The sequence below is a fragment of the Pinus tabuliformis genome, chromosome 2_1, assembly GCF_031772625.1.
Source record: "Pinus tabuliformis cultivar Carrire ecotype Pingquan chromosome 2_1, CPIR1, whole genome shotgun sequence".
Taxonomy (NCBI): Eukaryota; Viridiplantae; Streptophyta; class Pinopsida; order Pinales; family Pinaceae; genus Pinus; species Pinus tabuliformis.
The window spans coordinates 729015277-729028456 of NC_142299.1; the positions used below are offsets into that span (position 1 = coordinate 729015277).

Consider the following 13180-nt stretch of genomic DNA (forward strand, 5'->3'; position numbering starts at 1 on the left):
TTACTCTCTTCCAACTCTTTAAGAGACCTAGACTTAGATTTCTCTACCAAGGCCTATTCTTCCTTAGCACCTTCAAACTATCCTGAGCTTGATTTAGTAGCTACTGAATATCGAGTCCTTAGGTGACTCATTTCGGCCATTTATATTTTACACATACCATGAAAAAAACCGCCCCATAATGAAATCCACATTCTCCCAATGAAACCCAACCATCACAGGCACATAAAGAGGCGAGAAAACAAGTAGATTGAGAATAAAATTTTATGTTTCTTACCTTAGGTAATGTGTTTTTGCGAGATCTGCAGTTTGGTATTTTCGAGTGGGCCTTGTCCAATGAAAGCTTCCTAGTTTTTACTAGAGTTGTGTCTAAGTCTATGCTCCCAAAACCTTTATTTTGCTTACTATGTCTAGGACTACCAAGAGACATCTTGTGAGGCATATCTATCTAACTAGATCTATTGCAAAGCATTCAAATCAATAAATAAGTGTACACATTCTCTAATAACCATAATACATAATGGCATTCAAACTACAACCTAAGATAAAAAAAAAATTGTATTCAACACAAAACCCAAAAGCAGAAATGCAACCAACAATACTACCCATATGCAGAAATGGATCCAACAACACTACCCAAATGCAGAAACGAATACAACAAAACTAACCAAATATGAAAAAGAGGATTTAGTAGAGAAGCCAAAAATCATATATATTCCAATATAATCTTAAACTTTAACTTAAATTAGAGATGTTTTCATTGTATGAGACCAAATGGCATGAGATCGTGCTTTGTTATAGAAATGTGCATTAAGAGAATTGTAGTTTACACTTGCTAGTTAACAAAGGGTAGTGTTTATTTGTTATTTACACTGTGGATTCAGTCAACTTTTATAAACAACTATGCTTACCGCTTTTATGATTTGAACTAAAATAAGGACAATAATTTTAGAGATTTTCTTTAAAATGTCCCCATTTATAGGCTACTAAAACTCTAATGTGACAGTTCAACCATTTCACCATAGTCCCATAGTGCTCACTTTCAATTTTTCAACAACAATTATTGAGAAAAAAGATATCCAAAAAGGATTCAATTTTGCCTTCAGATCAAAGTCTTCAAATTTAGTTGAAAGTTGAATCAAATCGAAGTGCTCATCGATATGATTCCAACGGTGTGAACGACGCATAAATCTGAGTTCGGATGAAGAAGTTATGGCCAGTCAAAGTTTTTGGGAAAAATTAGGGCAAATGGCAAAAAAGTAAAAAAGTCAAAGTCAATAGGTCAAAGTCAAAGTCAATGATCAACACAGGGTGACGTCAACAGGACATGAGGCATCCCGGGAACATGCCACCTGTCCCATATGACGTTAGCAGGAGCAGTGACGTGGCGGAACTCTATTGGACAGAATGGGCCAATCCGGTGTTGACACGTGTCAGCCCAGATTTGCCCAATGTTGGCATGAAATCCAAGAAATTTGGGGTCAAGGGGAGTCGAACCCCTGACCTCGCAGAACTTCCAAGACTTCACCAGAATCTGCTCACCGTTCGAGCTACAGAGGTGCTTGTTAACAGATTTGTTGATTTTATATTTATTGTTGCGGGATTGAAGGTGCCGGAAAAAAGGGCCGACGGCCGGGGTCAACCCCACGACCGTCGAACCCCTTATTTGGTTACAAAATTATCCCACATCCACCGCAACAGACAACCATATATGGTATATATTACCATATATCCAATGTATAAGCCAACGGAGCGCGGAGATACATGTCACCCAAAGTTTAATGCGGATATATGTTACTATATATGTATATCAATCCATATCAAAACGTCGGAGTGTCGGGTGACCTCCAACATTGTAATATATACCACGCCTTTACACCTTCGGGCTAACCAATATGCCCATACGTTCGGACTTGAAACAGCCGAACCAAAATCCTTTTAACCTGTTGTAGAGCCGAACCCGCCAAATCCAGGGCGTGCGGACTGAGGTGGTTTCCACAACATAGAGGGTGGTGTTTGTCAGCAGAAAGTGGTTTTGCAGAAGGCAGAGGTGGTTTTTCACATTCCAGGGGGTCTGGAGGGCACAAAGGCCAAATACGGGCAAGTTTATACTCGTTTGACTCAAAATTTCGAGCTAAACACAATGGTGAGATCCTTTTTCTCATTTGAGTCTCTGTTTTTGAGCTCATGTATGTAAAAGCATTTTGAAGACTAATAAAGTGGTCGCACTAGAAGCTGAGGATTTGGAGAGGTAGCCAGGAAGTCTGGTGAACTCCGTTATCAAATTTTCGTTGTGTTGATGCGTATGTTTATGTTTCAATTTTCTTCTGTGTTTATGTTATTCGCAATCTTTTCGATCTGTTGCACTAAGTAACATAAGCAAACTTCACATAAAGTCTATAATACCTTTTTACATTTTCAGATCAAAGATGGAGTAGCTAGCCCAAGAAAAGTAATATGGGGCTCACATCCATCTTTTTTTGACTTGTGAGTTATTAAATAAGCATCAACATTTGAGAAAAAAATGCTAAAGAAGAATGAAAGTTTGGTGGGAATGGTATACGGTGAAATCGAAATTTTTTATATAGAAGATTAACAAGTATTCTTGGAAAACTTCCAATGTCCAGGACCTGATTCCAACACCCTTATTCTAGTGGGGTATGGAAAAAAATAAAGAGAAAAATAACCATATAAACAATAGCACTGACTGCTTTAAGGGTAAATTTTGGTTTGTTTAAGTCAATGATTTTGTTCTTGTTTCATAGGACCACACAAAAATGTGAAGCCTACCATACCCCAAGGAACTGCTAGGTTAAAACCAATGCCTAACTCCATCTAATTATGGGTTATTTTCTATGTTTGAAACTGAGTATTCGATATATGTTTCTCTTAGTTATTTTCCAAGAAAACTACATCATCATAGGTCCTACTGTGGTCTCTTTGATCCTATTTTGTTGGGACCTTAGCAATTATAGAGTTAATTTATAAAATTAATTGTTTGGATAACATTTCCCTTAAGGGAGTGATAGAAAATATTGCATGTTGCAACTGTTAAGCATTGCTATATAATCACATGTAGGTTCTCTAAAATTGGTGGTTTTGATTTGAAATTATGTACTATCAGTAACTTTGGAGAGGAATAAGAAGAAATTAGCTTTGTACGGTATTTGAAGTGGCTACAACATTTCTTCCATAAGAATAGCAATAAAACTTCAAATAATCAACATAATCTAGATCAAAGCATACATTATAGCAGTAGCAAATAGATCAGTCAAAAATTAAAACATCATGGTGATATTGAGATAACAAATGAACTGTAAGCAGTAGCTGCAGTAAAGAGAATTTTCAAAAATGTTTCTAAGCTAGGGGCCATGTTAGTATATAAATCAAATATTTTCTTCATCTTGAATGATCTCTTTGGATTTTTATTGTTGAATACTAAAAATAATGGGATTCCATATTTTACACGCATATAGAGGAAGAAGACCTTCTAAGGTTCTTGAAAAAGAATAAGGTGGAACCAATATTTCCCCAATTTTAAGGAGCAATTGAGACTGTGTGGTATGCATTTTTAACTCTGTTCCTTAGTTCCTATACTTTTCTCCATTGTAATGTATGCGTCCATGAATTTTATGCTCTTAGCATTGCCAAATGACTCTGGAATTATCGTTCTCTAGAGTTTCTTAAACTGTAAAAACTAGATTAAAGATATAAATTAGTCTATTTTTTTACATTTATAATTTTGGGATTGATACCATGCCAATATGTTTTAGACCTCTTACAATTGGCCTTATATTTTAGGTGAATGTTTATCTAGAAAGGAAATGGCTGGCCCATTCTTTCAATGAGACCAAAACTGTTGTAAAACAACTGCACCAAATTACCTATGTGATTGTCAATGTAGTCATGATAATTGTCATTTTACTTGTTCTAGGGATTGCCACATCCCATGTCATTTTGTTGTTATCATCTTAGCTAGTATTAGCAGACTTCATATTTGAGAATACTTACAAAAAAATCTTTGAAGCAATTGTGTTTATATTCATTATGCATCCCTTTGATGTTGGTGAAAGATGCATTGTTGATGGTGTTTAGCTAAGGGACGAACGCTGAGAGTAGCCAACATTGTCACTATTTAGTTTTCTACAATCATTTCTTCTTTATGGTCATGTTGTAGAGGAACTCATCTTGCCTAATTTGGTTTCTGGCAATGAGTACTCTATTTTGTTGCAAATGATTTTAGAAGAAATTAACATTCTCACAACAATTTTGTCCTCAACACTAGCTACAAAACCCATTAGCATTTTTTATCGAAGTCCAGAGATGGGTGATTTTGTGGAGTTCATTGTGGATGCATTGGTGCACTCAAGGAGAGGATAACAAAGTAATTAATTGTATCCTTCATTTCTTTGGCTTATAATTGTTGCTACTCTAGGTTCGCATACCCAACTGTTTTGATTTAGTGAAATAGATCAAATGGTTGAGTTGTTGTGTTTATCATAGTTATAGTTATCTCTAAATGCTAATGACAATATGAATCTAATGGTCTGTTCAATCAATCCAGATCCTGGCACCTGATTGAAACGTATAACTTTCGTTGTCTTGACTTGCAAATTTTCTCTTTAGTAATATATTTATTTTTCTATGTCCTCCTCCTCTACAAATATCTTGAAAGAAAGCCACAAAGCTGGCATCCAAAGCATATCATGGCAGTGCTAGATATTCAAAACCTGAGTACAATGAAAATGGCCATGTATACCAAACACACCATAAATCATCAGAACATGGGTGAGAAATTGAACCGAAGATCTGAGCTTGTATTAGAGATGGAGAAATTTTTTAAGGAACTTGACATTCAATGCCATTTGTTGCCCTAGGAAATCCATATCAATTTTGTTAGCTCAACAACAAATCAAATGTTGAAATGTGGCAACAAGAATATTTCAATTTTAAATTTGCCCTTGATTAAAATTTGAATTTAGTCTCACCAACTGCTTGAAAAATAATTAATTAATTCATATTGAGTTAATTAGTTGGAGAAATTCAAGTTAGAAGTCTTTCTGAAGTAATGCAACAGTTATCCCTTAAATTAAGGAGATTATCGATTAATTAAGGAGAAAAGATTGAATTATATTTGAGTTGTAGTTAGTTAGCTCAGTTTACTGAGTTAAGTCCAGTTAAATTAGTTCCAAACTATTTGAGGAACTAATTGTGAGTTCAGTCAGTTAATGCATGCATGCATCCAACTAGTGTGCTCCAGATAACTAAAGATTCTCTCATCAGTAACTCATGCATGTCTATTAAGAGAAATACCCAGTTGAGATTAAAGACAGGGATAGTGTACTATCAGTTGCATGAGTTTTCCTATAAACAAAAATCATGCATGCAAAAGGAATTCATTCCTTGAGTATTGTGCAGTTTTACAGGGTGTGAGATCAGTGTTACACTTGGTAACAACTGGATCACCAAGGAGAAACTGCGCAAGGAAATAGGAGCTTGGAGGGCAGAGGAGAAGGCATATGAGCAATCTATTTTGTCTGTGAGCATCTGTGAGGGATTGTACTGAGAGTTGGCTAGCTGTGAGAGCTAAAGCTTTGTGTAATCCTGATATATTTCCACTTGTATGATAATACAGATAGCGGGGTTTTTAGCTGAGGCTTTCCCTAGAGTATTCTTCTGTGTTTCATGTGCATTGATTCTTCTTCTGGTTATATGTGTTCAACTTGATCTTGCTCAAATATTTTAAGCTTCTACAAAATTGATTGTAGAAGTAGATTAAAGTATTTTGATTTAGTTATATTGCATTATCAGGTTAATCTACAGTCAGAATTTCTACATCAAATTCCACTGCAATGCTGACATCTGAAAATTTGGAAAGTTAATCGTTGCATCCCTATTTTGGGGTTCTATGATCTACCATTATTTTATCCTTTGTATTGCAATTATAGGTCGTACCATTTATTGTATCCAGTTAGTTAATGCCAATTCCCAACAATGTTTGAAGATGTGTGAGTAGTAATGCTACCTGTGTGTGAAAATGAAAATTTAAGTGGATTGTAGTTTCCATGGATTTCAATACCCAATAAATTTCAACATGTGCCTTGCTTGTTGATCCACTTAGAACTATATTAGAGTTGTCTTCCTTTGGAATTAGTAATTTTTTTTCAGAGTGTATGTGAAGTCCAATTATGCCTCAGTTCTATCACGTTTCATCATTTTTTGAGATGAGATTTGATGTATGTAAAATGGGATTGTTAAATGAGTTCCATGTGAATTTTTTTCTCTTCATAGGAAGGGATTCAAGATAATGTATGTGCATTTTGAGTCATTTTTTATATCAATTCCAACATGTTGTCACAATTATGTTTTTGTTATCAAGCATATATAATTTTTAGGGTGGTGTTATATGTACACTAAAATACTTGTGATATCCAACACTATGTACGGGGTTTCATTTTCAAGATATGTTTGTCTAGAGTAAGGAATATTTAAAAGTTTTTCTATAGTAGGTAGAAGACCAGGTTGTTTCACTTTCTATTGGCCATGTCTCTCTTGAAAAAAAATCTAGAAAATAGGAAGGCGGGTAGGTGGATTTCTTTGAGTAACCCAATAGCAGCTAGAACCCGAGCTTATGATGTGGAATCCTAGAGGTAATTTTATATAGCAGATTTTTCATTATTTCTTCTAATTCAGTTGGTTCCAGAATTGATGAAGACAGATGAGTGTCGTATGTTACTCTAGCTTTAAAAAATGTCATCACACATCTACTAACCATTGTGATGCTTCAAATTTTATTATGTCTTTTAAACTAGCAAAGGACAAACATCTAACAACAATTGATAAATATTTTCGAATACGTTATTCACATAAATTAAGATGCAATGACCACTAAGAACTTATTTCTTCTATGCTACTCTTTTTTATGCCACTACCTTATGACATTTCCTTTGCACAAGTGGTGCAATTGGTACTCTGCCTTTTACAATGAGAGGTTCCAAAGATCGAGTTATATTCAAATGATATAGTTATCTACTTATAGGGATCTCTGCAATGAATTTTGATTAATTTCTTTTTTTTTTTCTTTTTGTTTGGGTGATACATATATATAATATATGAAAATGCCATAAAATATCGACGCTTCAAAAGATATGTTTAGATGATTTGTTATGTGTATTTGGACATTATAATGTTATGTATATATTCAAATTATTTTTATAACAATATAGGAGTTATGCTAGTATATTAGATGTGGGAAATATTTTGATGGGTATGTGGATATGAGATATATAAAAGTGATATGTATGTTATATGTAAACATCTTCTATAATATAAAGTTGTTGGTTTTTCTCAACCGAAAGAAAAAGAGTTGATTTGCAATTTTAAATGATGTTGGGAGGGTTAGAATTCTAAATTGAATAGACTGAGATGACCGAGATGGTTGGAATTAATGATGTAATACATCTTCAATTTATTAGAATTAGAATTTTATATTTATATTTAAAAATATATTTTAAAAATGATTGAAAAAATAATAAAAATAAATATTTTAATTAATATATATATATATATATATCTATCTATATATATATATATATATATATATTAATAAATTTGCAACTAGTATATATATAGTTATTATTTAATTAAAGAATATTTTTTTTAGCAATTTTACAATAAGTATTATTAGGTAAATTAAGTAATATCCATTTCCTTTTTATTGTTTATTAAAGGTTTTATTATGTGGAAAACATTGTGTCGTGTTGTTTTACTTTCTGTCCCTCTTTTATAAAACATGTTATGTACATATGAGAGAGAAACAACAATTAGATATGTCTATTTTGTAAGGTAGAGGTTCTTTTTTTGTCTTTTGTTTTTTTTTTTTCAAAATAAAATTGCAATTTTTATTAGAATTGAAAATTATATTTTGAATGTGCATGTATTGCACTAGAAAACATAACAACATGTGGTTGTACCAAGAAAATGTCCGAGTTTGGACTGTTTTTCCTCATATATACATCCATACATATATCGAAAATAATAACATCATGTTGCGATAAATAAGCAGCGAACATAGTGTATGTCCTCAAAAATCCTAGTAGAGACTATGCAAAGACATTTAACAGAGATATAATCAACAAGAGAACAAAAATATAGATAACAATGATCAATGTCTAGAGTGCATGTCGTCTATGAAGGGTTGGTGGTAGAATCCATGTTGCTTGTCATTTGTACATTTTGTGATATGCCATGATCCCAAATCTTGCGTAGCACCCACCTTAGATAAGGAGTTAGCAACCACGTTTCTTTCCGTGTAAATGTGGCAACAAGTAATAACATCAGAATATTGCTTTATCAAATTTATCTCCTCCATTATGGGACTGAGTATGTGCATGTGGCATCTAGTAGTTCTATTGAACCAATTTATAACAAATTTTGAATCCCCAAAAATATGAATTTGGCGAACTTCCTTTTTGATGGCAAACAACATAAGAAATTTTAGACTCATAAGCCCAACAAAATTATTAGTTCCTTGTCACAATCTAGTTTTTGACTTTAAAGAATGGTTTTGTGATAGGTGCAAAACAACCTCGCCGCCACAAGCTCCTATGGCAAGAGAGATACCATCAAAGTACACCTAAGGAAATGAGGAATCGATGGATTGATCTAAGATGATTCGTGAACGAGGTAGAGAGTCTAAAGCAGAAATCAAGGAAAAAATAGCTAAAGTTTGTGCAAAAACCTTGTGCGGAAAGGGTGTCTTGTCTTGAATTATCTTTGCATTCTGCATGAGCCAAATACCTGAGGAAATTAGCAAGGGAAGAAATTTGATTTTTTTGGGTCTACAGAGTTCCATCAGTTCTCCCACACATGCAAATATGAATCACCCTGCCATTGAAATGTAATGCCCAAAGAAGTTTGAACAAAAGCCCATACTGTTAGTGCAAAAGGCAAAAGAAGGAAGAGGTGTCTTACTGATTCTTTAGAGTTTTTACATAAGGGACACCAAATCAGCCCTATAATGACTCAATTGATTAGATTTTCCCATATGGGAACTTGGTTTTCTAGGATGCACCATTGGAAAAGGTGAGCTTTTGCAGGACATTCCAATTTCCATAGATTTTTCCACCACCATGAGAAATTTGCAGGTTTCTTGTCCTCAATGAGGAAGACATAACCTAATTTTAAAATGTATTCTCCATATGGAGCATGCACCCATACTAAAGAATCCTATTTTTCCCTTACACGAACTTGGGCATAATTTAAGTTTGTTGTGTATCGATGCCATTGTTCAGCCCAATCCATGGGAAGATGAAGTCACTGAGAAGACTACCAACCATGTTCCCAAATTGTTGTTCTATTAGGATCTAAGATCTAAGCCATGCCTCCCATGTTCCTATAAAAGATCAATAAGCTTTGGTGGCAAACGATCATTTTTTTCACTTCCAACCCATGGGTCAGCTCTAATCCTGACATGTTCTCCGTTGCCTACTTACTAAATTATACCCTTTTCAATCACCTCGAATGAATGTAATATTGTCTTCTAGATTACCAATGCATTTGATCTACTTTTTTCCGGAGGATGGATCCATTCCACTATTGACCAAGGTTGAATGTATTTTTGATACACAACTTTAGTCCATAAACTATTTGTGCAAATTAGACACCATCCCACCTTTGCTACAAAATCCTTGTAAAAAAAGTGAACGTTTTTTAAACCCTAGCCTCCCTATTCCTTTGGCATCTATATTTTTTCCCGTTTTACATATGATTTTTTTTTCCTTCCTTCCGTCTTACCCACAAATATCGACAACAAATTTTGCAAGCTAACGGAAGAATAACTTTTGGGATCCATGATAGGGAAGACCATAAAACTAGGATCAATTCAAGAACAAATTTGGTCAGAACCAATCTTCCCCCATGAGATAGCCATCTGAAACTCCATATTTTAACCTCTTTTCAATTTTTACCAGGATCCATTGCCAATCAATCTTGCAGTTGTCGTTTGGTTTTAGGAAGAAGCCCAGATATTTAAGCCCTTCATCAAGAGGATAAGATTAAAAAGGAAGGATATTTTGGACATTCAAAGACTCATCCCTGAAAATACCATTGTAAGAGAGATATGACTTTAAGTGGTTTACATGCATATCTTTGCCTTTTCAAATAGTGAGAGCACCTCCTTTATGGATGCCACGTCTTGTCGGGGCCCATCATAAAACAAAAGGACATTGTCCAAAAATAAAAAAATGGGTAATAAAATATTCCTCAACAATAAAAATACCTCTAAGAACTCCTCTTCTTTTGGCATTAGATAATAATTTGTTGAGCCCTTCAGTGGCAAGTAGGAAGAGCAATGGAGATAAAGGAAAACCTGTTGCAAACCTCTCTAAGCATGGAAAAAAGAGGTAGTTTATACACTGATTAGAACAATGAAAGAGACAGATGTGTGCAACTGATGGCCCAACTGATGAAAGGAACTTCAAAGCCTAAGTGGTTCATCAACATCCGAAGATATATCCAATTTACTTTATCATAATCTTTTGAAAGTTCAATCTTAATAACCAATCCTTTAAGCTTCCTCGCTTTGAGGCTATGAATTTCTTCTTGAGCAGCCTCAATATCCATATGAATTTGTCTTCCCTCCATAAAAGTGAATTACTCCTTTGATAGGTTCTTTGAGAGAATCAACGATCCAAAATGGATCTAAGATAGACTTCTAAGTGTAAAGTGTTCCTCACATAGGAAAATGAAAGTCCAAGGATGCTCTTGGAAATAGTCCCATTGCATAGATCTTCTCATTCTGAATCTATTGCAACTTGAATGGGCTAAAATGGACTTTGGATGATGAAGTTATCGCAGAAAGAAGATTGCCTTTGTCCTTTGAGAAAAGAGGCAAATTCTTATGAAAATGGCCTAAAAGGCTCATTGAAGAAATCACATCGGAAAAAGCCAAGGGAAGAACTTAACGCAAGGGCGGAAGGACCCTTGATTAGCAATCTCTGATATATTGGGTCGGAGATAGGCCTTCACCCGATATCGGGACCCCAAGCAGAGCGATATGCGATTGAATCAGCGATCAGAGGAGAAGAGGCATAGACCCCGCTGCTGCAATATGCGAGGTGCGATATCGGCTATCGGCGGATCAGCGGTTGGCATAACCCATGAGCTATTGCGACATGCGACAAAGCGATGGACCGATGTGCAATTGCACGTGGACCGTTGGATCAGGTGCGCAGATCAATGGTCAAGATTCGATTGGGGTGATCGGTGATCGACGGATCCCCGATACAAAGGGCCATTACATGCACCATGTGACTTGCGATAGCGATATGCTGATAAGGGCCGGACCCGATGGGTTTATACACCCAATTTCATAAGTTTTGAAATCTGGGAATGCATGATTTCTTTGTATTTCCTGTGTATTGGGTTTTTTGACCATTTCACTATGTGATTGCGATAAATGATATTTGGATGGACCCGATAGGTTTTTAGGGGTGATTCAATAATATTTGAAGTTTGATTAAACGCTCCATGAGGCGTTTTCCTATGTATTTCCGTTATTTGGCTGTCACGGCCAGAGGAAGGACAAACGATTGGGTTTCCCCACGCCGACGATTCCTTTCCATTGTAAACGGATTCTTGTGGTGAACAGTAAGGTTTTCCATGATGGAGGACTGTAACCGGCGTGTTACAAATGCACATAGTGCACAATTGCAGAAGAGAGTGCTTAAGGGGTCGCTGGTAGGTTGCGGAGAATTTGCTTGGAGGTAGAGCAAACACAAAAGGCATGCAGAGGCTTAGAGAAGCTCAGAGAGCCAAGAGACAGAGCCAGAGCCGAGAGCTAGAGCTAGAGCCAAAGCCAAAGCCGAGAGCTAGAGCCGGAGCCAGAGCCAGAGCCAGAGCCAGAGAGCTCACAAGAGACTTCTAAGGGCCATGGAGCCGTAATGAAGTTGCAGAACAGCAAAGAGATCAAATGATCAAGCTGTTGCTGGTGTCTAGAGTGTGCTGAAGACAGAAGAAGGAGTTCCAGAGACAATACAGAATTATGAGGGAGTCAGAGAAGCCAGAGGCTCAAGAAGCTCAGAGCACTGATTGAAGGAGTCAAGTCCAAAGAAGCCTAGATTTGTTTGCAGAGTGAGGACAACCAGTGGGATAAGATGGTATTCTAAACCCATCGGTACAGTTGTAAACCAATGGAGTTGAGCGTGGAGCTTGTAAAAGAATTTATGCCATAATCCTAGAGAGCCTAGTTGAGTTGATTAGAGCTCAAGAAGACGTAGCCCAAGATATTAGGGTGAACTCCATATTACATTGTTGTCTTATGTGTTTTCTTATTTGCTGCTTTTATTTACTGTTATCTGAGTTTTATTTCAGGATAAGCAAATGAAATCAAAACACATAAACAGTTAAGGACAAACACAAGCATACACCTATTTTCAAGCACTTTTTAATTCCACAATTGGTTAATCATAAGGTCTTGGAAATATATAAGCTTTGGAAGTGGGAGAGATTCTTGTAAGCTGACAAGAAACCTTCAGTGCCCCATTTTCAGATCAGGTGGTATCGGAGCCTAAGTTTGATTAACCCTACCTTCAAAGAAGGTGATATCAAAGTTGATTATACCAGAGCAGATGATATCAGATCAGAATGCTTTTTCGACTTGAAAGGTGTTCAGATAGTAGCAAGGATTTTGTTGTTTGATTGCTTGTAAACTGACTATTGTGTGAGTTTGAAGAGGTGAAGGGAAAGCTACTCATAGCTGAGTCCAGGAGAGGACAAAAAGGAAGAAGGGCTGAAAGCATTCTTCTTATCCTAAAAGACCTCAAGGAAATCCTTGAAGCACAAGAGGTTTGTTGCAAAATTTTTCTGAATAAGCTCTTTATTAATCTTGATTGAAGTTCTTTTGTTTATTGGCATAATGACAATTTCTACAAGTGAGTCCTCAAAATCTTCTTTCTTCACAAGATTCTTTGATGAAGACATGAAGCAAGACTTGTAACAATGTAAACTTTGAAACAGGAACTATAAACTCAAAACGAGAACTTTGCCCAAAAAACCCCAAAAAAACATGAAAAACAGTGCTAAAAATGAAAAGTGTGTGTACTAGAACGATGGCTTTTTTTTTTAGGGTCAATTTTGAACATGTTTTAAAAAAGACAGTGAGAACGAATTTTTTGTGCAAAAA

General features: G+C 35.6%; 1 pseudogene; it reads left to right on the top strand.

Annotated features, from left to right (window-relative positions):
* The first annotated feature begins 1324 nt into the window (after nucleotides 1–1324).
* Nucleotides 1325–4973, top strand: LOC149202666 (mechanosensitive ion channel protein 10-like; annotated as a pseudogene).
* The last annotated feature ends 8207 nt before the right edge of the window (nucleotides 4974–13180 follow it).